The sequence below is a fragment of the Myxocyprinus asiaticus genome, chromosome 16 (genome assembly GCF_019703515.2).
Source record: "Myxocyprinus asiaticus isolate MX2 ecotype Aquarium Trade chromosome 16, UBuf_Myxa_2, whole genome shotgun sequence".
In the NCBI taxonomy this organism is placed as follows: domain Eukaryota; kingdom Metazoa; phylum Chordata; class Actinopteri; order Cypriniformes; family Catostomidae; genus Myxocyprinus; species Myxocyprinus asiaticus.
This window is the reverse complement of record NC_059359.1, coordinates 25,143,157-25,169,089: the sequence shown is the minus strand read 5'-3', so window position 1 is coordinate 25,169,089 and position 25,933 is coordinate 25,143,157. Positions and strand designations below refer to the sequence as shown.

Here is a 25,933-nt window from a genome sequence, read left to right as displayed (position 1 = left end):
CCATCCACGAACGCTGTCTCAGGGTGGGTGCGGTCCACGCAGGTGAGACAGCAATCGTGGCCATCAGAAGTGGAGAGGTAATGACCGCAACCAGGAACTAAACACAGACGGAAAGTCATCTTTAAAAAGATGCTCTCCGTCAGTGCCACTCTTTTAGAGATAATATACTCTTTGCAAGAATATATACTCTTTTAGGCTGTCGAAGCGCCCAGGGGTGTTCTCTGCACTCAAACCGTGCACGAGGGGGAGAAACCGCTGTAATGTGCCATAAATCCAACAGCATGCAGAGGTGAATGGACTGGCAGTGGAATTCAGCTCTCTGTGAATGAATCGCTCAGCTCCGAAGAAAAAATCTGAATGAGTGGTTGCGAGCCAGCTCCTTTTATACCCGTATGTCCGGGGGAGTGGCATGCAAATTCAACTCGGCAATTCCCTTTGGCCTTTTCTCAAAGCTCAGAGGTGTTTGGGGTTCCCAAGAGCGACCCCTAGTGTCACTACATCGACACAACGTCGAGTGAGTGACAGATAGGGAACAAGTGTTGCAAAGTGATCAAACACTAATTGACACACTGTTCACATACTGTCTTTCCCACTAGCTTAAGCATCATTTGACATGTACCTCCGAAAATATTTACCTAAATAATTTCATATTCTAGCTTCTTAAAATTCCCAAATTGCCACTGTGTATTCACTGCATCCTGGCGGCACCTCAACTCTGAATCAGAATCAGACAACAAACAAGCTACATTCACAAACACACCAACATGCTACTTCTGTTCCATAATGACATACATCTCTAGAGCATCACCATATTATTATGTATGAGCATTCAGATGCTAAATAAACATACCCCTGTCCAGTGAGTAAGTATATGTGTATGCGTGTGTGCGTGGGTGTGTGTGTGTGTGGGCGGGTTTGGGTGGTTTACGAGGACATTTTTTTAAGGTTACAAACTGGTAATTGCAAGGGTATTATGCTATAAATGTGGTAGCCGCACCAATGTGTGTGTGTGTGTGTGTGTGTGTGTGTGTGTGTGTGTGTGTGTGTTTATGACTAAAAGAAATAGAGAGAGAGAAGGGGAGGGAAAAGAGCGAGAATGCGGGAAAGGTCAGTGTTGCTTCATTACCTTGCAAAAAAGAAGGGGCCATCAACTTGTCTTTCAAATTCTAATCAGTCATTTCTTTATCTCTTCCTGTCTGTATCTTCTTGCTCATCATCAGTGCCATCATCAACATGATCATAATAATCAGATCTCTCATCTGAGATCTCTGTAACACCTGCTGTTCCCCTCTCTAACTGTTCACCTCCTCTCCCTTTCTCTTCCATCTCCTCTTCAATATAAAATCATTAAAACTAGATGGGGAGAGCACTGTGTGGTTATAGCTAGGCCACAAGGAATCTGTTTTTACATACTTTTTTACCTTTTGGCTCACATGCTGACTCGCGTGCTGTTCAGGACTCATAACCCAGTCCTTTGCATCACAAGTGCAACGCTCTATCGGTTGATCTAGTGCATATTTTGATTGTGCCCGAACAAGCTTCTAAATGTAGTTGGAATCGCTTCACAAGTCATGTGCTAATGTGTTGATATCATCGGATAGCACTATGTTAGGACCAGGGCAAAAAGTACGTGTTTATGGAACTGATAATCTGCCCCTTTACTCGTGATTTGTGTGAAAGTCATTGTTGTTTTAGCACCTCTAGCATTCATTTCACCACAAAAATAATGGCACATGTACAACGAGTCAAGTAAAAATCATGTTGCACAATTTAGGTATAGTGAAGTGTTTCTATGAGACCAGGTTGCTATCATTGGCACTAGCTGCAGGAAATGTATTAAAAACCTTTCAAAATGCAATTATCGTTTTTATTTTGGGGATTTTACAATCTTTTATTTAGTAGACAGTAGCGGTAGACAGGAAAGTGGAGGAGAGAAAGGGTGAGCAGAATCAGGACATGGCCCCAGGCCAGATTCAAACTCCGGTTCCTGTGAGCCAAGCCAACAGCTTTTATATCTCTTGTACTTTCTCTCTGTGACTTCTAATAAGTCAAGAGTCACTTTAGTAATTTCCATTTTTTGACCTTTAGCTCTCTTTTCTCAGTTTTGCTCATACTGAATCCATCTCCTCTTCTGATCTTTTAATTATTTATTAAATGTTTTGGGTGCTTTTTCAACCTTTTATTTAGATAACATTAGAGTCATACAGGAAAGTGAGGGAGGCCGGATTTGAACCCGGGTCCCTGTGAGCCAACAGATCTAGTACTGTATGTGTCGTGAACAAGCACTCTACCTTTTGCGCAACAGCTTCGACACAAATGCAATGATATTAAGGTAAAGGAAAGAAATAAATGTAAATGGAGATGTGGAATTTCTGAATGATGTGCATTTGAAGTCTGCTGGGCTCTGCAGAGATTTCTGTGGAATTCTGTGGGCAGCAGGTTCTGTGTGGGTCGAGTCATAACTGATGATGCAGCTTTTAGAAAAAAAAGAATCAATATATTCATATACAGGGGAATTTCTCTGACCTCCAGAATTACCTGTACTGCCGATTTGACCTTTTATTAAGATACCTCTCTCTCCCAGTTCTCTCTATCATTCTTTTCTATATATCTCCTACCTGCTGTTTCCACTCACGTATCTTTTCTACCCCTTATCTCTATCTTCTCATCTATTTGTCTCCACTGCCACCCATTTTTCAGAAAAACACACACATACTGACACCCCTTCCCCCTGTGTGTCTTCTTCATTTGCTCTCTCTCTTTTACTTTAACTCTCTCTCCCTCTCTCTGTAGTTACGAAGCAGTCGAGAGTCATTTTAATATGTGGCAAAGTAGCTATCCCCTGCTCACAGCTTAGTCATTTCCATTTTTGAACTTTCCTTCATTCTAAATCTCTCTCCTCTTCTGATCTTCCCCTCATGTTTTTCCATCTCCTAAATCTGTTTATCCTGTCTTCGCATATATGGCATAATCTGGCTTCTTGCAATCTCATAGTCCAAAACATACATGCACAGAGAACTGGGATAAAACATTTCCTCTACTCATACAGATGCTCTTCATTTAAACAAACCACTTTTGCACACAGTATTTCATCACATCCTCCATTTATCAAAACTGGCTAGCAGAACATGAAGCAACACACACATATGTGGGTTTCACGGTTAGATAGGACATCTCATACAGTGCATCCGGAAAGTATTCACAGCGCTTCACTTTTTCCACATTTTGTTAAGTTACAGCCTTATTCCAAAATGGATTAAATTCATTATTTTCCTCAATTCTACAAACAATACCCCATAATGGCAACGTGAAAGAAGTTTGTTTGAAATCTTTGCAAATTTGTAAAAAAAAAAAAAACCCACACATGTACATAAGTATTCACAGCCTTTGCCATGACACACAAAATTGAGCTCAGATGCATCCTGTTTCCACTGATCATCCTTGAGATGTTTCTACAACTTGATTGGAGTCCACCTGTGGTAAATTCAGTTGATTGGACATGATTTGGAAAGGCACACACACCTGTCTATATAAGGTCAGAGCACAAACCAAGCCATGAAGTCCAAGGAATTGTCTGTAGACATCAGAGACAGGATTGTATCGAGGCACAAATCTGGGGAAGGGTACAGAAAAATTTCTGCAGCATTGAAGGTCCCAATGAGCACAGTGGCCTCCATCATCCGTAAATGGAAGAAGTTTGGAACCCCCAGGACTCTTCCTAGAGCTGGCCGCCCGGCCAAACTGAGCGATCGGGGGAGAAGGGCCTTAGTCAGGGAGGTGACCAAGAACTCGATGGTCACTCTGACAAAAGGCACCTGAAGGACTCTCAGACCATGAGAAACAAAGATTGAACTCTTTGGCCTGAATGGCAAGCATCATGTCTGGAGGAAACCAGGCACCACTCATCACCTGGCCAATACCATTCCTACAGTGAAGCATGGTGGTGGCAGCATCATGCTGTGGGGATGTTTTTCAGCGGCAGGAACTGGGAGACTAGTCAGGATCGAGGGAAAGATGAATGCAGCAATGTACAGAGACATCCTTGATGAAAACCTGCTCCAGAGTGCTCTGGATCTCAGACTGGGGCGAAGGTTCATCTTCCAACAGGACAACGACCCTAAGCACACAGCCAAGTTAACAAAGGAGTGGCTACGGGACAACTCTGTGAATGTCCTTGAGTGGCCCAAACAGAGCCCAGACTTGAACCCGATTGAACATCTCTGGAGAGATCTGAAAATGGCTGTGCACCGACGCTCCCCATCCAACCTGATGGAGCTTCAGAGGTCCTGCAAAGAAGACTGGGAGAAACTGCCCAAAAATAGGTGTGCCAAGCTTGTAGCATCATGCTCAAAAAGACTTGAGGCTGTAATTGTTGCCAAAGGTGCTTCAACAAAAGTATTGAGCAAAGGCTGTAAATACTTATGTACATGTGATTTTTTCCATTTCTTTATTTTTAATAAATTTGCAAAGATTTCAAACAAACTTCTTTCACATTGTCATTATGGTGTATTGTTTGTAGAATTGAGGAAAATAATGAATTTAATCCATTTTGGAATAAGGCTGTAACATAACAAAATGTGGAAAAAGTGAAGCGCTGTGAATACTTTCTGGATGCACTGTAGATGCAATGGTTTTTACAGAGGTGATTAGATTTACTAAACCTTAACTATAACCCTACCCCTATAAAACTTACCCTCACAGAAACCTGTTGATGGCAGTAGATGTGACGAGGCAGATGAGGAATGAGGATCTAAATGTGGTAAATCAGAATTAAACTAAACAAAAACACGGGAAACCAGGCACAGAACATGTAAAGACTTACAAAGAAACCAGGGGAAACAAGGGCTTAAATACACATGGGCAAACAAGCAAATGAGGAACACCTGGGGAAAAACAATCAGGGGAAAAACAATCATAAAATAAAACTACAAAAGGACTACAAACTAACAGGAAACAGGAACTAAACAAGAATTTCAACATAAGTCAACACAAAAACAGGGAATATGTGACAGTAGATTTAAAGAGAAAAAATGACTTGGCCAATAAATGTGCATTTCAAATAGTGAGAACCACTTCAAATGTCCACTCAAGTCAGCTTTGCCACGATTCACTATATTTGTCAGGACATTTTCAAAAGTTTGTACCTAACAAGCAGTACTCTTTAAAGCATACCTTGGGTCTTTAGTGACCCGGGACCTCACTCTATGCATGTACACATACATATTAAATAGTGCATACTGTTTGGCAAAACACCCATGCATTTAAAGGTTAACATTTTCAGAACAACATCTAATGATACTGATAGTTGGTGGTTCATTTTTTTATGCTATGTACCTTGTTTCAAATCACTGATAATGTACGCTAATTGTCCAACACTTTTTTTCATCCCCTTTTGATAGACTGAAAATTATCAGCCCTGATAATCGGCTGTTTTTAACAATCGACCAATGTCCGATAGCACAGATAATTGCTTTTATCAGCCATTATCAATGATTAACCAATACATCGGTGCTTCACTAGCCAAAACATAAAAATGTACAGTAATATAGTGAGTGTGGTTATGTATTTTGGCCTCTCTCATCATGTTTCTTGCTTGTTAATTTTCAGGCTTTTTATGCCTTTATTGGATAGGAAAGTAAAGTCTGTATGGGATTCAGAAATGATGCACTGTGGACTGAAATCAGTGCCCTCGCTTACATATCATGAGCAGGCTTGCACGGAATCTGGGCAAGCAGAACTCTGCAGAAAATTCATTTACAAAGTTCTACACATGCCCTCCCCTTGTGTGTTCATTAAAGGTGTGATATTGGTCATTCCGGAACTTCCACCAAACTAATGTTGCATTCACATCATGTCGGAATTACTGTAATTATGAGATGGCAACTCATAATTCAAACTCATGGCAACTGTTCATGTTCTCGGTCCTCGGAAGTAATCGTTCATATGGCAACTCTTATAACTTTTATTAATTCACCTCTATAGGACTCAAAATGTTTAAGAACAAAGAAAGTTCTCCAGGTAACAATGGCATAATAATACGGCATATCAAATAGAAATGCATTCACTATTAGCTTTAACTGTTGAAGCCGCTGCCACTTTCATAGAATTCAGAGTTTACAACTTGTTTTATGAAGACATAAACATTTTACAAGTCGACATCTTGTAATTGTTGTAATTCCAACATGATGTGATGCACCATTAGAAACAGAATTAGACATGCCCCCTCTTATGCACACAAAGATACTTGGAGACCTCTGTAAACAGAGATGGAGCAGGAAAGCATCTCAATGTCACAGATGAGAAAAATAGAGTAAAGCTTCAATTTGATGTCAGCAAACCCCAACAGTTACACTGACATGGTATGGTACAACAGGGCTAAGTTATGAAATGCCAAAAGTGACTGAAATAAACAGAAAATGTTTAATCATTTTCTGAAGTGGATATTTTGAATAAGCATTATCTTAATTTGTTACTCAAAAAAGTACCTTGTACAAAAAGTAAATCTTGCTTATTTTTACCAATTTTGCCCTATAACTATTGTTCCTATATTCAGCTGCAGCCCGTGTAATTAAATTTTGTTTCGTCAGGGTACACCGTTACTTTTCAAAATCCGACACTGAATGCTCAAGTAGCCTAATTTACACTTAGAAAACATCCTGGTTACTTGCGTAACCCCCATTCCCTGATGGAGGGAATGAGACGTTGTCAATGTAGTGACACTAGGGGTCACTCTTGGGAGCCCGAGACACCTCTGGTCTTTGATAAAAGGCCAATGAAATTTGGTGAGTGGTATTTGCATACCACTTCCCCCGGACATATGGGTATAAAAGGAGCTGGTATGCAACCACTCATTCAGGTTTTATGCTGAGGAACCGAGACAAGGTCTGGCCATTTCAGCGGGTAGTTCAGCGTTGTGGCAGGAGGGACACAAAGTCTCGTGCCCTCCATCAGGGAACGGAGGTTACGCAAGTAACTAGGACGTTCCCTATCTGTCACTCACTTGACGTTGTGTTGATGTAGTGACACTAGGGGTCCTTACACAAAACGCCACAACTGGCTGAATTGTGTTACGTGAACTGGCGGTGTGTGATGGGCAGACCACTGTGTGCCTCGTAGCCAGCGCACTAGGCCGACACGTAACCTCCCCCAACACTGTTATGAGTGTCGAATGGCCCTTTGGGACAAGTTGACTACCCAAAAGATAGAGACAGGCTAGCCCAGTCGTGGCCTCTTATCCCCTTTTTTTTACACTCCCTAAAAAAAAGGGGGATTATCCGACTGGGCCGACCAGGTCTAGTCGGGGGGTGTCCCTCCCAAGGGGAGGACACCGCGGAGACCACACCTCGCCCAGAGAGAGGGGGCGTATTTAAGTGGAAATACGTCACATGGACTTGCCGAGCTATGTCGGAAGTATGCCATGTGGAGAAGTCCCATGGTAGGTCCTACCCTACGGGGGAGGAGATACTACAAGCATGGAGACTGGGGCAGAGGGGCCTCTGCCCAAGGAAGACGCAGTTTGCCAACAGGGAAACGAGTTAGCGGAAGATATACGTCGCATGGGGTTACCTACGGGGAACCGCCACATGCGGAGCACCTACCCCATTACAGGGCTTTAGTTAGCACGTGTACTGGGCCAGCAGCGAGTCTCTCCGAACACTCGACTGTCACAGGGCTCGGAGGAAGTCAACCAGGGAACACAGTTTGTGAACACTACTGGGAGTTAACGGCGCACCTCTTCAGTTCAGGGGAGGCAAAAGGCGCTATGTGCAAGCGATACACCCGGCCAGCTGTCCTGGACTTACCTGCTTGTGCGTGCCACTACACGGGACGAAACTGGTTCCATCCGGAGGTTGTAGAACCTTGCAAAGGTGTTGGGTGTTGCCCAGCCCGCTGCTCTGAAAACGCCTGTTAGAGAGGCGCCCCTGGTCAAGGCCCAGGAGGCCGCTACACCCCTGGTAGAATGGGCTCATAGCCCTACCAGGGGCGGCATGTCCTGGACGTGATATGCCATAGTTATGGCGTCAATGAAACAGTGGGCGATCCTCTGCTTGGAGACAGCGTTTCCTTTCCGCTGTCCACCAAAGCAGACAAAGAGCTGCTCAGAGACTCTAAAGCTCTGCGTGCGATCCAAATAGATGCGTAAAGCGCACACCGGACACAGCAACGTCAGGGCTGGGTCTGCCTCCTCCTGGGGCAGCGCTTGCAGGTTCACCACCTGATCCCTAAATGGGGTCTTGGGAACCTTGGGTACATAGCCCAGTCGGGGTCTAAGGATCACGTGAGAGTAGCCCGGACCGAACTCTAGGCACGTTTCGCTGACAGAGAACGCTTGCAGGTCTCCTACCCTCTTGATGGATGTGAGCGCAGTCAGGAGGGCAGTCTTCAAGGAGATTGCCTTAAGCTCAGCTAACTGCAAAGGCCCAAAGGGGGCTCTCTGTAGACCCTGAAGGACTACAGAGAGGTCCCATGAGGGAACGAGGCACGGTCTGGAGGGATTCAGCCTCATGGCACCTCTCAGGAACCTGATGATCAGGTCGTGCTTCCCTAAGGACTTACCATCCACTGTGTCGTGATGTACCGCTATAGCGGCTACATACACCTTCAAGGTGGAAGGGGACAGCCGCCCTTCCAACCTCTCCTGCAGGAAGGAAAGCACCGATCCAACAGCGCATCTCTGGGGGTCTTCCCGTCGGGAAGAACACCACTTAACAAATAGGTGCCACTTAAAGGCATACAGGTGCTTCGGAGAGGGGGCCCTAGCCTGAGTGATCGTGTCTACCACCGCGGGTTGTCTGTCCAAACTAACACGTGCTTGCCCTGGATCAACGGCCGGAACCTCCGCAGGGCAGGCAGAATTGCCAGCAACTCGAGGCAGTTGATGTGCCAACGCAGCCGCGGGCCCGTCCATAAGCCGGCGGCTGCGTGCCCCTTGCAAACAGCGCCCCAGCCGTCTTGTAGGCGTCTGTCGTGACCACGACGCGCCTGGAGACCTGCTCTAGGGGAACGCCTGCCCGTAGAAATGCAAGGTCGGTCCAAGGGCTGAAGAGGCGGTGACAGATCGGTGTGATGACCACGCGATGTGTCCTGCAGCGCCATGCCCATCTCGGGACTCGAGTCTGAAGACAGTGCTGAAGCGGTCTCATATGCATCAACCCAAGTGGAGTGGCCACTGCTGAGGATGCCATATGCCCCAGGAGCCTCTGAAAGAGTTTCAGTGGAACCTTTGTGTTCTGTTTGAACGCCTTCAAACAGGTCAGCACCGACTGTGCGTGCTCATTCGTGAGGTGCGCTGTCAATGAGGCTGAGTCCAACTCCAAACCGAGAAAAGAGATGATCTGAACTGGGAGGAGCTTGCTCTTTTCCCAGTTGACCCGAAGCCCTAGTCGGGTGAGGTGCGAAAGCACCAGGTCTCTGTGTGCACACAACATATCCCGAGAGTGAGCTAGGATTAGCCAATCGTCGATATAGTTGAGAATGCGAATGCCCACCTCCCTTAACGGGGCAAGAGCTGCCTCTGCGACCTTCGTGAAAATGCGAGGAGACAGGGACAGACCAAAAGGGAGGACCTTGTACTGATATGCCAGACTCTCGAATGCAAATCGCAGGAAGGGTCTGTGTCGAGGTAGAATCGAGAGGCGGAAGTACGCGTCCTTCAGGTCTACCGCCGCGAACCAATCTTGATGCTGGATGCTCGCCAGAATGCGTTTTTGCATCAGCATCTTGAACGGGAGTCTGTGTTAAGCCCGGTCCAGTACTCGCAGGTCCAAGATTGGCCGCAACCCACCACCATTTTTCGGTGCAATGAAGTAGGGGCTGTAAAACCCCTTCTTCATCTCGGCCGGAGGGACAGGTTCTATCGCATTCTTCCGTAGGAGGGTAGCGATCTCCGCGCGCAAGGTAGCAGCGTTTTCGTCCTTCACCGAGGTGAAGTGGGTACCACTGAACCTGGGCGGACGCCTGGCGAACTGAATTGCGTAGCTGAGTCAGACGGTCCGGATCAACCATCGCGACGGATTGGAAAGTGCAAGTCACGCATCCAAGCTCTGAGCGAGGGGGACCAAAGTGACAATCTCGTCGGACGTACCGGCAGGTGGGGCCTCGCGGTGGGGCGGAGCCCGTGGTGCCACACCATGTTGTGGCCGTGCTGAGTCGAGGGACATCGAAGAACTTATCTGGCTTCTTGTGACCACCCCTGGAACAGCCTGGAATGGGGGAGGAAGAGGCCTGTCCTCACGACCTGTGGAGACTGTCACATCGGGGGCGGATTTGTGCCACAGCTGGGCACGCAGAGGCGGGGAGACCACCGCTGAAGCGCCAACCCTGCAAGGATAAAAAGGTGGACGGTGGTCGTGATGATGGCCGTGCACACCGGTTATGTGACCCAGGGAACAAGGAAACCGCTCTTTTGCTGAACTGTTGGGTACCGCAGCCACTTGGGCATGCGGCAAAATTAAATGAAAAATCAACAAAAGATTCTCCTCCCGGCCCTCCACCGGGGAATGGAGTGGTCTGTTTACCAGCTCCAAGGTGGGTTTCGTTGTCGCTGGGTCGCCCGTCTCAGGGGTGCTTCGAAGCCTTCCGTAGGTTCTTGGCGGCCGGCCGTGAGACGGGTGGTGTCTGCTTCCTGCGCAGGGGGACACCCTTGGCGACGAGCAGGCAGGGTGCGGGATCTTGAGCCACGCCGGGGCAGGATGTGCTGGATAGCTCCGTCTGCTGCTTCACCATCAAGAACTGCTGGGCAAAGTCCTCGACAGTGTCACCAAATAGGCCAACCTGGGAGATAGGGGCAGCAAGGAACCGTGCCATGTTGGCTTCACCCATCTCGACCAGGTTGAGCCAAAGGTAGCACTCCTGGACCACTAAGGTGGACATCGCCCGTCCGAGAGACCGCGCCATGGCCTTCGTCGCCCGGAGAGTGAGGTTGGTTGCCGAGCGCAGCTCCTGCATCAAATCTGGGGCGGAACTACCCTCGTGCAGTTCTTTTAGTACCTTGGCTTGGTGGACCTGCAGGAGAGCCATGACGTGCATGGTGGAGGCGGCTTGTCCAGCGGCACTGTAGGCTTTGGCCGTCAGGGACGACATGAACCTACAGGCCTTGGACGGGAGCTTTGGGCTCTGCGCCAGGTGGCGGCGCTCTGCGGACATAGGTGCACCGCAAGCGCCTTATCCACCGGGGGAATCGCCAAATAGCACCTGGCCGCCCCGTCATCGAGGGTAGTGAGGGTGGGGGAGCTGAAAGATCGGGACCGGGCAGTAAAAGGTGCCTCCCACAATTTTGTCAGCTCCTTGTGCACATCCGGGAAGAAAGGGACTGGAGCGGGGTGTGGCTGCTTTTAGCGGTGCCGCGAGCCCAGGAACCAATCATCGAGCCATGAGGGTTCAGGGGAGAGCGGAGGGTTCCACTTTAGCCCGACGCTCGCGGCCCCCTATGAAAGCATGTCCGTCATTTCCGCATCAGCCTATGACTGGGCAATCGTCCCCGAGGAGGGGAGCCCAGCTGAGGCTTCTGCATCCGACTGGACGAGCCAGCTCTCCGATGCTGCGCTCGAGAGCTCATCAGCTTCGCAGGCTCCGAACAAGAGGTCGAACTCGCCGTGAGACGAGCCGGCGGACTTATCCTTCTTACGAAAGCAAGCCGTGACCACAACATTGCCATGGTCATGTTCTCGCAGTGAGTACATGATCCATCCACGAACGCTGTCTCCATGTGGGTCGCGCCCAGACACGAAAGACCGTCCGAAGTTGAGAGGAAACAACCGCAACCAGGAATAACACACAAACGGAAAGGCATCTTTAAAAAGATGCATCTTTAAAAAGACATTCCGTGTATGCCGCACTTTTAGAGAAATATACTCTTTTAAAAAAACATATTCTCTTTTTTCTGGCGAAGCGCCCAGGGGTGTTCTCTGCAGTGCACCAGTGCAGGGGAGGGAGAAGCCGCTGAAATGCGCCATCAGATCCAGCAGAGGTGAATGAACAGTCAGCTCAGTAAACATCGACTGTTCGGCTCCGAAGAGAAAATCTGAATGAGTGGTTTGAAATGTGCCATCAGATCCAGCAGAGGTGAATGAACAGTCAGCTCAGTAAACATCGACTGTTCGGCTCCGAAGAGAAAATCTGAATGAGTGGTTGCATACCAGCTCCTTTTATACCCGTATATCCGGGGGAGTGGTATGCAAATACCACTCGCCAATTTTCATTGGCCTTTTATCAAAGACCAGAGGTGTCTCGGGCTCCCAAGAGTGACCCCTAGTGTCACTACATCGACACAACGTCGAGTGAGTGACAGATAGGGAACTCCTGATGTTGCTATAACAATGCAAAAAGCACCTACCGATGTGCTTGAAGTGAAAATCAGTTCTCCTTTCCTGTTTAATTAATCAATCGCAAGAACATGCAGAACATCTCAGGTTTTTAAATCCATAAGGATCTCTTTCTCAATGGTGATGACAGCCGGCTTGTCAGCAAGCTGTTGCACTCTTCGCTTTCAAATTACGTACATCACTTAAAGCGTGATTGTGTCACTCAAAGCCAGCTAGAAGGCCTGGACTGGGACATATCCTAAAGACCACACCCACCAAGTACAAATAAATCAATCTGATTGGCTGATGAATATGACAGTCTGACTTTAGATGCCTATTCACTCGCACTGTTCAGGGATTCTGAAGGAATGACGGGGTGGAGCTCAGTCTCACGTGCTGCTTCGGCTAAGGAGCATGGCTTCAGGCATGCAATTTTTGAAACAGTTGTCACACTTTGCTTGTAAGCATCGAGGAATAAATTCTGACTGGATAAACTTTTCATTTTTCTCTATTTGTTTGTAGATGAATTAAGAGTGGAAAGCGATTGAAAATACATAGGCAAAAAGGTCAATGAGAATGAAAGGATGAAAAAATATTTATTTATTAGGCATGTTACGCCAGCAGAGAAGGCTTTGCTGGCCCAAAAGAAATCACAACTGCTTATATTTACACAATATCACTATTGCTGCCCCCCCCCCCCACACAACAAATTATGTTGCTAATAATACATATAAGAGTATAGTAATGTCAGCGCCATTTTACATACTTTACCATATTTAAATTCATTCCACATAATTCTGTAGATTCTGTAGATCTTTTACTTACCCTCACGTTGTTCCAAACTCATATGACTTTCTTTCTTCTGTAGAACACAGAATGTAAGCCTCAGTCACCATTCACTTCTATTGTATGGAACAAAGATTACATTAAACTGAAAAGTGACTGAGGCTAACATTCTGCCCAACATGTGCTTTCATATTTCAAAAGAAAGTCATATTGGTTAAGAATAACAAAGGATTAAGTAAATGATGACCAAATTTTCATTTTTGGTTGAACTTTCCCTTTTAACATCTACATGAATACAGTACACTAAACCACAAAGCGTAACTGAGAATATGAAACTACATTTGCTTAGAGCAATTTATTCTGATATTGACAGCAGTGTATTAAAGCGAGTTGGCTTTTCAATTCAGTCTCTCTCCTCATTGCCCTTTCATTATCTATCGCAAAAAACAACATTGTTGAGAATCTGAATCCATTGCAGGGGCAATTACTTCCTAAACACAAAAGCCTGTGTTGGTAAAGCTGTTTGTGTAATCATAGTAATTTTACCAAGAGCCACTAATAATGCCTTTCAAGGCCTGTCCATTGCTGCTTTTAATTACCTCGTGAGCTTCTGCATTGATTTTTTTCCCCATCTTTTCTCATGCCCCCTCCCCTCAGCCTCCTTTCTTCATCTAACTCTTTTATTAATATCGCAAAGCAATAACAACTGTGTCACAACCCAGATTTCAGCAAGATAATCAATGGGATTCATTCAAAGCTAGAAGACGAGTTTCCACCCACTTTCACGGCTTTGTCTTTGGACGCACATTCACACGCACATACACATCTTCTTTTTTTCCTCCAGTTTTTGCTCCCTCTGCCAACTCTCTCATCTGAAATGGGGTGGTGATGTACAAAAGGATGCGATTTAGCCCTGAGATACACAGAGGGCGAGAGAGTGAGAAAAAGAGACAGAGAAAGAGCGGGAGGGGTGCATGTGGCAATAAAAAGGAGTAGGAGTGAGAGTGAAGGACTGGTAGCCCTCTGGCTGCTGATAAACTCTCCAGCAGAGCCAAGACTCACTATAACCCACAGTATGACAACATGGCAGTGTGTGTGTGTGTGTGTGTGTGTGTGTGTGTGTGTGTGTGTGTGTGTGTGTGTGTGTGTGTGTGTGTGTGTGTGTGTGTGTGCGTGTGTGTGTGTGCGTGTGTATGCATGTATGCCTACAGCATTTGGGCCGTGGGAATGTGTGATGTCCTTAAACTTTAAAGGAATAGTACACCCAAAAATGAAAATTTGCTGATAATTTACTCACCCTCAGGCCATCCAAGGTATATCCAAGTTTCTTTCTTCATTAAAACAGAATTTAAGACTTTTAGGATTTCATTTCAGGCCTCCTCCTCTAAACAATGCAAGTGAATGTACTCCATTTTTTTGACGGTCCAAAATGCATATTTAGGGTGCATCAAAATAATCCACACGACTCCAGTCGATAAATAAAGTTCTTCTGAACCCAAACGTTTGATTATTTTTAGAAACAAAACAATACTTACATACTTTTTAACTACAAATGTTCACTTCCGTACATCTCTGTGACACGCACTCATGAGAGGGATGATGTAAGCTCGTTGGTAAGGTCACACGTCACGTGGAGGAGGAGTCAGGAAGTGTGTCATTTTTATTATTATTATTTGGAAATTATTATTTATTTTATTTTATATTATTTTGAAATTGTTTTGGACTGTTTTGGTTTGTGAACGGTGCTTGGTCTGTGCTCTGTACAAGTTTCTCTTGTAAACAATGACGTGCTTCCTGCCTCCTCCTCCACGTGATGCAGATTTTAATACAAAAGCAGTTGATAATGACTCACTTTAAAGATTAGAAATGCACTCAAAGTGTCATAGTTTTCATGCAATTAATTGTGTCATATCCCAAGTCTTCTGAAGACAATTACTTTGTATAGAAATTATCTGCACTCCCTTTTTCTCATACTTTAGTCAACATTTCTCACAGATAAAGGGGACAATCTGTGACAAATAAAATGCTGACTAAAGAATTAGAAAAAGGGAGTGTGGATCATTTATTTTTAGAGACAGTTAATGCATGTGGATCCTCGCACCCTGATCTGGTAGAGTGCCGTGATTTTATTACCTTAATATGAAGAACAGACTCAAATGTAAATCATTACATTCACTCTCAAATAAAATCAAACCATTGCGAACAGGGCACAAATCCATATGGCGACAAGTCAATACCATCAAACCTTGCGACACAAGTTGAAATCAACAAATGGAACAGCATTTAAAATATATCCTTTTGTGCTCTGCAGAAGAAAGAATGTCATATGGGTTTGGAATGACATGAGGTTGAGTATACAATGACGGAATTTTTATTTTTGGGTGAAATAATTCATAAGCTCCAAGAAAGTACTATAAATGTAACCCATACGACCCATGCTGTGTGAGGAAACTACTAAATTTAAGTCATTATTCACTGATAACTTTTTCCTCCAGTGAGCTGTTAACACGAGAATGACTGCAGAAGATTAATCAAAGAGCTGAACTTGAGAAAAGTAAAATAGCAAAAAGAGTGAACTGTAGGAAGGACTGATTACTCAACCCAGCTGGAAAACTCACCCTACCGAACCAGGGAAAAAATGCACTATATCAAAAATACTTAATCAAACTCACCAGGAAAAGGTAGTTAAAGAAGGAGATTAAAAAAGACAGCACAACAAAAAATGAAGTAACGAATAAACAAACAAAAATGTGGGAAAAATTATTTATCCTAGCAAATGTATCCTACTTTTATGGTGCTTTTTTGTGTGTCAAGTTAGGAGGTCACTATGAACTGTCATTGTATGTAAAAGACGTGTGTGTGTGTGTGTGTGTGTGTGTGTGTGTGAAGATTCTTTTTTTTTTTTTTTTGTCCCACAACAAATAGTGTGAGTGAATAATGACTTTAAGTGAACTAGCCCTTTAAGGCCACTCAGTCCACTCCTGTCCTGAAATTTGAGCATGTGCCGGCTAGTCCAAGCCTGCTTTGAGTGTGTAAGAGTATGTGTGTATTTGTTTGTGTATGTGTTATTGTTTGCCATCACAGCTGTGTAGTTGGCAGAAAGTACTGCTAGGGTTGGCATATTTCACGAGTTGATGAGAGCTCTGTTAGTTCTGTTTGGACTACTTTAGCTGTTTTAGTATAGGACTGTGGTTTATATTGTTCATATACCTACTGTATATCTAAAATTAACTCTGCGGCTTTGAACTTTGTTCTTTGCTGTGTTAGACAGAGCACAAAGTGACTGAACCACTGAAATGCGTATAAATAAATTTGCTAAGTATTTAAAGTGTTGCCTTCAGGTGAGTTCTTGACAAACTGCAGTTCCTCTTGTCAACATTCCTTTGCAAGAGTTGCTGATGCAAATTTTCTTAATATATTCATCCCATGGCCCTACACTGTCAAGCGCAATGGCAGTTCTGTGAGTGAAAGTGTGTTAATGTGTTTGTGTGGCTGTGTGCACTTGTGTACACATCTGAATGACCAGGGCATGTTCGGAAATGCACTCTGCATTACAACAACACAATTACGCTGTGTGTGTGTGTGTGTGTGTGTGTGTATGTGTGTGTGAGTGTGTGTGTGTGTGTGTGTGTGTGTGTGTGTGCTTAAGCTGCACACTACTGAGCAAATGACCGCTAAGGTCCCCAAGCACATATTACACATACAAACACATACAGAGCCTATACAGGCCCAGTCAGTGCCCTGATATGCACATAAACCCTTTTTTTATATTGCTAGGCAAAGACAAATAAACAGCAATATATAATGGATAAAGAGATAGGGAAAAGAATGAAACTGCGTGAAAAGAGAAGGAGGGAGAGAAAGAGGGATGTGCACTTTAGATTTCCCCCCATGACAATAATGCAGATAGATGAGAGAAAAAAATTGAATAAATAGTTTTAAATGTTCCACTGCTGCACTGAAGAGCTCCCGGTGGATATCATCAAACTGTGTGGTTTTGGACTTCAAATGAAAAAAGAGGGATAAGCAGAAAGGTGAAACCTTTCCTGAATGTGAGGTTCATGTGTTCTCCTTTTCAAATAACTTGAAAGGTAAACATATTTGACTTCCGTGATGGAGGGCTTTGAGCACAAGACTCAACTTGAGTTTTAAATTCCCATCCCTCTGGACTTAATTAATAAAGATTATATAATATGTAGTGTTTGGTGTAATCTTGTTACTTAGTAATTAGTTACTGTAATCTAATTACATTTAGTAAAAAAAAGTAGTGTAACACATTACATTTTAAATTTGTGTAATCAGATAACAGTTACTGACTTTCAATTAAGCTAATTACTTTTGAGTACATTACTTGGGTTACACATTTCTAAAATAATGTTATTTATGTAGAATATATTTAAAACAATTTAAAACAAAAATTATGTTCATATGTACATCTGTTTGTGTTTCTGTTACTAAGAGACACTAACGAGGCATGTTAAGGAAGAAATGTGAGGCGTCGAGTATGACTTGTGTGCAAAAGTGAACAAGTAGGAAATATACACATCATTTTAAATTCTTTGAGCAAAACTTCTGTGATAAGTGTTTTTGAAAGTAACTTAAAAGTAATTAGTAATGTGATCACTTTTTCATCAAGTAATGAGAAATGTAATCTGATTTCAATTTTAGAGAAGTAATTAGTCATTTGTAGTGGATTACTTTTTAAGTTACTTACTTAGGGGCTGTTTTTGTATACCCTTGCGTTTTGATTGATATGATTATATGAACATGCTTTTTCCGAACGTTCATTTTTATTTACATTAAGTTTGTGGTAGAAGAAGTGATACGGGAAAAAAGGAAAAGGACAGTGAGTGTGAGAATAAGGCAAGTATAAAACAGAGAGGAAGGGGAAATGAGGGGAAGGGACAGGAAATGTCGATAGGCTGAAAGAGAAGTGTAAAAAAAGATCTTCTATAAGAAAAATTCAGTACTGCACTTAAGCAAACTACAGACTTCAGTACATCAAAAGAGAGGTTAACGAAGTTAAAGTTCAAGAAAAGAGCCAAAGAGAGAGAATATTAGAGAAAGAAAATAGGCAAGATTAAAAGGGGTGGGGGGAATAGAAGCACAACAGATTTTCTGTATGTAAATGAGCACAGCCACAGGCATCAAATCTGGACACCTGGACTGAGTGCTCTGCTACAGAGCACCTGACACACACATACACACAGCTGCCCCAACAAAGCATAGCCTACGGCCACTACTATAAAAAAAACCTCCCCTTACCATACACATACCAGATCATAACATCCCACAAGGGAGGAATGACTGACCACAGGCATGAATATGTATGTTTAGAGGTGTGTCTAATGTGCATAAAGCAAAAGAGGGCAGAAGGCAAGAGAGATAGAGAGTGAGAGAGAGTGGAATGAATATTGTTGAAAAGCTTAATATGAAAACAATACATACAGTAGTCAGATCTGCAGCCTAAATTTACCTTAAAATTATTTAAAACTGCCATTTACTGACTTATAGCTTAGAGATGATTAGAAAAGCTTTGAAACGAGGCCTCTTGAGCAACCTCCTGCTTGTGTGACTGCATCTGTTTGTGGCTGTATAAGTAATCAATAGAGATCCCAAAAAATGGCTTGACGAGTGCAGTTTTAATACTGCGTTCAATTCAAAGTCGGATGTGGGATAATCCTACCTAATATTTCCGATCTCTGACCATTAAGGCCTTCCATTGTAGAAGATAAGTATAAACATAAAATATCGAAGGATACAGTATAAAGAAACAAAAATGCAATGCTCCCGTTAGCTTAGCAGGTATTCAATTGCCACCAGAGATGTCTCCTAGCAACCATATTTTGGAGGTTAAACTATGCTATGCAAGCATTTGTTATACAGGTGTACGATTACGCTTTACAGCGTTCTAAACACATGTCTGTGCAAACGTTTCCTAAAAACAAGAATTATTAATATGCAATGTAAGAACTTGATTTGTTGATGCTTTTTTTTTTTTTTTTTTTGCTTTAAAGTGAACGTTTATACTAATTTGTACATCTCCCTGTGTGCTGACATGTTTGTGGGACGTCACACACCTGCATCTCGGCGAAATCAGAGTTCTAGATTTCCACACAAGTTTCCAAGTTGGAAGTCTGACTTCGAGTGTTGTTCCTTTGCACTTTTCCAAGTAGTACATTCAAAATTCCAACTTTCCAAGTTGAATGAAACACAGCATTATTGCTGTGTTGACGTGTTACCTATTTAAACAGGAAGTTGGGGTGGGAAGGTATTATCTTATTATTATTATTATTTTTAAATAGCCAATAGCCTTTCATTCACATCAAAGCCATGAACCTTGATTTGCTACTTGCTAGTCGATTGTACAGTAGGTAGTATTAGGAGAAGGAATATTCTCATTCCAGTGAGCATTTGATTGGACAAAAATGTGTTTACTGCAGGATGAGTCATCAATATTTTTGGTTTGTTTTCAAAGAAGCGAAAGACTACATTTTAAATGGGTATATCTGCAAAAAATGTATTTTGTCAACTTTATGGAGTACACTAACATATAGATGGCTTCAAACCATCCCCTGTGCAATCAACCAGGCCTTTAATTACAAAAACATCTGTAAACTTCAGCATTCTTAATATCCATGAACACAAGTAAATTGCTCTGTGTTCTGCTCCCATCCATCTTCTAGCATATAAGCAATATTTTTTTTATTTTTATTTTTTTATTACACAATTTTCTGTAGCTGGGAGTAGCGTTTCACAGAGCTTTATTAGCTGAACACACAGATAAGGTGAAGGAGTTTCATGGGTAATTAATGTGATATATACTGACTGATTTCTCTCCTCCCTGAGATGTTGAAAGCTCAGGATGATATTCACCTCAAAAGTGAGTCTCACAATTTTGTATGTTGGCATCAAAATTACTGTTATAACAGCATGCACAGCAATGTGATTTACCGGCGAGGTGGAGGGAATATGAGTCATCCCACCCCTGTGAGAGGGATGTTAACATTATTTCTTCTTCAGAAACAACAGGATGACCTTACCAGGGTTCCCACTCTTTTCAAGGCACAATTTTCCAGGACATTTCCAGGACATTTTATGCACCCAACAAGTGTAATATTTAAGCAAAAACACGAGTCAATTTAAATCAAGCTTTTATTTTGGTGTTTCTGTTTGTTTTTGACAGTAGTTTCTCACCTACAGATAAGCAATTTGTTCCATGGCCCAGTGTGATTATAAATCCCTGTAAAGCTATGCTTCAATTTAATAAATAGTCTGTATCTGCTATGCACTTCAGAGAGCTCTCTATCTCTGGCATCTCACACACACAAGAGTGCACGTGATGATCATCATGATGAGGTGTTTTCAGTGTATGAACAGCCGGCTCTACACATTCATTTTGAAGTGTGCATCACTTGCAGATTATTTATTTATTCAATTAAATAAGATAATTTTTTCGTTTAATTATCACACTAGGACATATCACAATTTTAATTTGATTAATTGTACATTCAAACATTCATTTTCGTCCAAATATATCATATTCCACGACATTCTGCGTTTTATTGCTAATGTCATTTTTACGACTAGATTCTGTGTTTTCCGCATACTACATGTGCTAACCGCGGTATAAACTGACTCCGATCGCTGAATTATTGAAACAGTGTGAATTCATTTTAAAAAAATCTGTGGTCCGACTGTCATATAGTTTCTAACTCACAGGGTTGCAAACTCATGAGGGTCGAAATATTTGAGACAGTCACAGATCTACAGACATGTTTTCCGGGGTTATTTAAAAAAAAAAAAAATTTAAGCTATTTTAATGATTCAAGTATATCAAATTATCTACAAATTGTGCAGAATTAGCTGCAAAAATAAGGGTACTTTGTTGTGGCTTGCTTCTGTTTCACAAATTTGTTCAGTTTAATTAATTGACTAGTTTAGGGACTACTTCTGGAGATGCCACTAGGTGGCGACAAATGAGCATCTTATTGTGCTATGAGTGAGCCATTGAATCATTTTGAGATGTTCATGGCCGAAATCTGCAAATAGACTTTATAGTATTTAAGCATTATAATAACAAAGCAGAGCTACAGTTTTCCTTCAGTTTGTGAACTGCTGAGCATGACTTTTATCAGAAGAGACAACAATAATAGCCTAATAAGAAGAAGAATTTAGATTTTCAATAATGTCCTTTGGTCATTGTAAAGCGCATTTCACATGAGTTGAGTCGAGGCAACAACGCTCCACTCAATGCCAGCATCAAGTGGCGCATTGCCCTTCCACATGACAAACATTGCAGAAAGCAAATTTACAAGCTTGCCACGCAAGAATGCGGGAGGTGTGCACAATAAACATTGAAAACATGTATTTGGAAGAGAAAAATTGTCAATTGGTTTAGGTCTTAGTGTTTTTTTTTTTGTTTTTTTTTTTTGGGTAAATGTAATTACTGTAGTTCAATAACTGGGGTCTCTGGATACTCGGAAATGATAAGGTAACAATTAATTAAAATAAATTATGAGACATTCAATATCTCTTCATAAATTTGGACAGTTTTAAAATATTTCTTGTAGCTTTGTACTTTCAAAGACATAATCTGTGTGAGGCAAAAACGTGTGTGAAAAACACTTTGGTGTGAAGTTGGAGCCGAGGTTGTGGTTGTTCATAGACTTCAATGTATTCGGCAGCACTGAATTTGCAAAATGCTTTGGAAAATTCCTTGTCCCCGACCTAGTTGAAGCCCTTGTATCATAACGGCAATCTTATGATTGGCATTTGTGTTTGAGCCCCACCCTTTTAGGCATGCATTTTCCCTATATAAGCGGCCGTTCACACACCATTTCTAATAACTAATAACAGCTCATCTTGACTACGACAGATCATCTCATCTTGATCAGCCCGCTCTTCATCGTCGACGGACACCCATCAGTGGACAGGATTTCCTTCAGATGCATCAGGACATTCTTTGCCTGATTCTCAGCGCCTGCAGTGGAAGATTCATCCGCCCCCTCTGCTGTTCCGGCGAAGAAGTCTCTCCGCCTCGCCGCCGGACCAGCTCAGCGAGACATCTACCCACTTCCTGCAGAAGCTGTATCCTTTCTATATATATATATATATATATAATTCCGTCCAAGTCACGTAAAACACCAATAAAAGAGCCACTTTTGTGTACACGTCTTTTTAAAGATGCCGCATTGCAAGTGTTTCTGTGAGAGACACATCGCTCCATCAGACCAACATGAAAGCTGCGTTCATTGCCTGGGCTGCACCCACGCCGAAGCAGCTCTCAGGGAGACAGACTACCCTCACTGCGAGGACATGAGTCTCAAGATGCTCCGCTCTAGGGTCGCCCTTGTTCTGAGGGACGATTCCACCTCCTGCACCCTCCCAACCACTTCCTCTATGTTAAGTCTTGAGGGACCACATGAGGAAACTCGGTGGGGCTGCGAGGTAGAGATGGAAGAACCCGAGGTGGATCTCGCGCTGGCGCAAGCCCCACGAGCACCTCGATCTTCCCTCACAGTGTCTTTGCCAGTGTAGTCCGCACGTGACGACCTCTGGCCCTCTGTTAATGAGCACGGTGCTGTCATATTTGGTGGGTCTGATGATGATAATGATGCTGTGCCCCTCGCAGCATCAGACATGGGAGAATGGTCCATGGAGGATGCTCCAGCCCCTTCACCCAGTGAGGGCAAGGAGCACACACAGGCCACTGATAGGGAGATTCTTTGCATCCTCACACGGGCGGTTGAGGAGCTCGGTCTCAAGTGGTCCCCGCCAGAGGAGCCGGTAAAATCTCACCTAAACTGCACCAAGTCCACGGCAAGCTCACGAAGACCTGGTGCGCACCCTATTTGTCTCGCTTCCAGATCGGAGGAGCCGTGGTCCTTACAAAAGTGGACCACACCGAAGATAAGGAATATGTTAAGCTTCCCTCTATTGAAGAGGCGGTTTCAGCACATCTCTGTCCTCCTGCCGCCACAGGATGGAAATCCTGCACCGCCCCCACTCTTCCAAGTCATGCCGACTTATGTCCACACTGGCTGGAAGAGCTTACACAGTGGCAGGCCAGGCTGGTTTGGCACTCCATAGCATGGCAGTGCTTCAAGTCTTTCAGGCCAAACTCCTCAAAGATGTGGATGAGCAAGGCCCAAACCCTGACGTAATTAAAGAACTCCGCACCGCCACAGATCTGGCACTGCGAACTACTAAAGTCATGAGGGCTTTTCTGAGCACTTCATCGTGGCACAAAAGTAGTTGCAGGCAATGAAGAATTATTTGCCTAAGAGGAGTGTTCCCTCTCATCCACCCCGCTCATGCTCTGCTTCCAGCCAGCGCCCGGCGAAACATCCCACTCTGAGCCAAGAGCTGCCGCTGAGCCATCAGTGAGACCATGTAAACCGTGGCCCAAACAGAAGCCTCGCCCACCTCAGCGCGAACCATGTGCAATGCCCTGAAGAGGAGTCTGGAGCCCGCAGTTCTTCCTGGCCCAAATTCAAAGAAAGCCTGGCTCGGTACATATGTTGTTCTACTCGCCGCAGTTCACTGGGACCACAGTGTGCAAAATGTTGTTCATGTGTGTTGTTGCCAAATAAAGAATGCTTTAAAAATGAAAAAAGAAAAGCATTTGTTTCGATCGCACAAGACACTCACACATTCTCAGAAAAAGGGCTTAATTTCTCTTCACATTTCTCACACCCCACACATTATGCTAAACATATGGCAAGCAGCGCTCTATCTCTTATAAAGAGCAAACTGATACACCCGCTGCCTCACTATGCAGATGCGTGACGAGCTTTCATGGGTGTGTCAGACTGTGTGCAAAAAACAATCAAACACGATTATATGCTCCAATTTGCACACCCTTCACCTCGATTCAACGGCATTATGCCATCCACGGTCCCTTCACAAGACGCGCTGCTGTTACATGCAGAAATTCACAATCTCCTCGTGAAAGATGCAATAGAGATTTTTCCAGACTGCCAAGCCCACAAGGGTTTTACAGACACTATTTTCTTGTTCCGAAAAAAGTTGGCAGGCTTCGGACGATTTTAGATCTGAGACACTTGAATCGTGCGCTTGCAAAATGGCCATTCAAAATGTTAACTCAGAAACAGATCTTATCGCACATCCGCCCACTGGACTGGTTTGCATCAATAGATCTAGAGGACGCGTACTTTCATATCCGAATTGTACTGTGCCACAGGCTGTTTTTGAGACTCACGTTCGAGGGGATGACATATCAATTCAAAGTCCTTCCCTTTGGATTGTCTCTGGCCCCACGCCACGAAATGTGTCGATGCGGCGCTCGCCCTCTTGAAAATGAACAGCGTATGCATTCTGAATGACCTCGATGATTGGCTATTACTGGCCCAATCAGAGGCTCTGCTACGCAAGAAACAGGGACTTAATACTTCACCATTTAAACAGCCTGGGTCTCTATGTCAACTGGGCAAAAAGCACACTTTTTCCCAGCCAGCAAATCTCCTTTTTGGGGGTTCGACTCGACTTGATGAGCATGCGCGTGCACCTCACGAGCAAGTGCATCCAGACCATTCACCAGTGTCTGTCTCAGTTCAAACTGGGGAAAGCAAAAAATGCTGGGTTTTATGGCGGCAGCATCCGCCGTCATACTGTTAGGCCTTTAAAACATGAGACCTCTCCAGCACTGGCTCAAACACCACATACCGAGTCACACTTGGACAGCTCCAAACCTTTATCAGCAGGGTGTGATGCTGGGTCAGGTTTTCAGACAAAAAGTGGTGACCACAGATGCGTCCAACATGGGTTGGGTTGCGCTGTGCGATGGACACCTGGCTTTCGGCACCAGGACGGACACGAAACAGGCATGGCACATAAATTGCTTGGAAATGTTATCCGTAATCTTAGCGGTGAAAGCTTTCCATTCCGACACAGTGAATCATCACGCTCTGATTCGGTCTGACAATATGTCAGTAGTGGCGTACATAAATCGCCATGGCAGCACTCGATTGCTACCAACGATGAGCCTCGTGCAATGCCTCTTTGTGTGGAGCGTGTACCATCTCCTCTCCCTGCGCACAACATATACTGGTGGCCAAAAGTTTGGAATAATGTACAGATTTTGCTCTTATGGAAAGAAATTGATACTTTTATTCACCAAAGTGGCAACAGATCACAATATGTAGTCAGGACATTAATAACATGAAAAATTACTATTACAATTTGAAAAAAAAATTTACTTAAACTTCTTCAAAGAGTTCTCATCAAAAAATCCTCCATGTACAGCAATGACAGCTTTGCAGATCCTTGGCATTCTAGCTTTCAGTTTGTCCAGATACTCAGGTGACATTTCACCCCACGCTTCCTGTAGCACTTGCCATAGATGTGGGGCACTTCTCACGCACCTTACAGTCTAGCTGATCCCACAAAAGCTCAATGTGGTTAAGATCCATAACACTCTATTCCAATTATCTGATGTCCAATGTCTGGTTGGGCCAATGTCAAAATATATTATATTATGCGGTCCTCCATGGTAAATACCGCTGAGGAGGGATCTGCTTTCTCAAGCGCAGGGCATGATTTGGCATCCCCAGCCAGAGCTGTGGAACCTGTATGTATGGCCCCTGAACGGAGCACAGCGAATGAGCCTGAATTGGCTCAGTCTATAATGAATACCATTTTACAGGCTAGAGCGCCGTCTACGAGACACCTCTATGCACTAAAATGGCATGTGTTTGCGGATTGGTGCTTTTCACGCAGCAAAGACCCAATGAATTGCTCCATAATGGAGATTCTTACATTCCTTCAAGAGTGGTTGGATACAGGTCTTACTCCATCAACGCTTAAGGTCTATTACTATTGCG

At 43.8% G+C, this 25,933-nt stretch overlaps 1 protein-coding gene and 1 long non-coding RNA gene across 2 annotated transcripts in view; both read right to left on the bottom strand.

The window, feature by feature from the left end:
* The window catches only part of LOC127453706 (cell adhesion molecule 4-like), a 256,812-nt gene that overhangs the window by 215,226 nt on the left and 15,653 nt on the right, over positions 1-25,933 (bottom strand). The gene's annotated exons all lie outside the window — the stretch shown is intronic.
* LOC127453714 (uncharacterized) lies at positions 1,847-14,121 on the bottom strand. The gene is made up of 3 exons (XR_007899448.1): positions 13,869-14,121; positions 4,694-4,750; positions 1,847-2,474 (listed from the first exon to the last, which is right to left on the bottom strand). It is a non-coding gene; the product is annotated as an uncharacterized LOC127453714 (long non-coding RNA).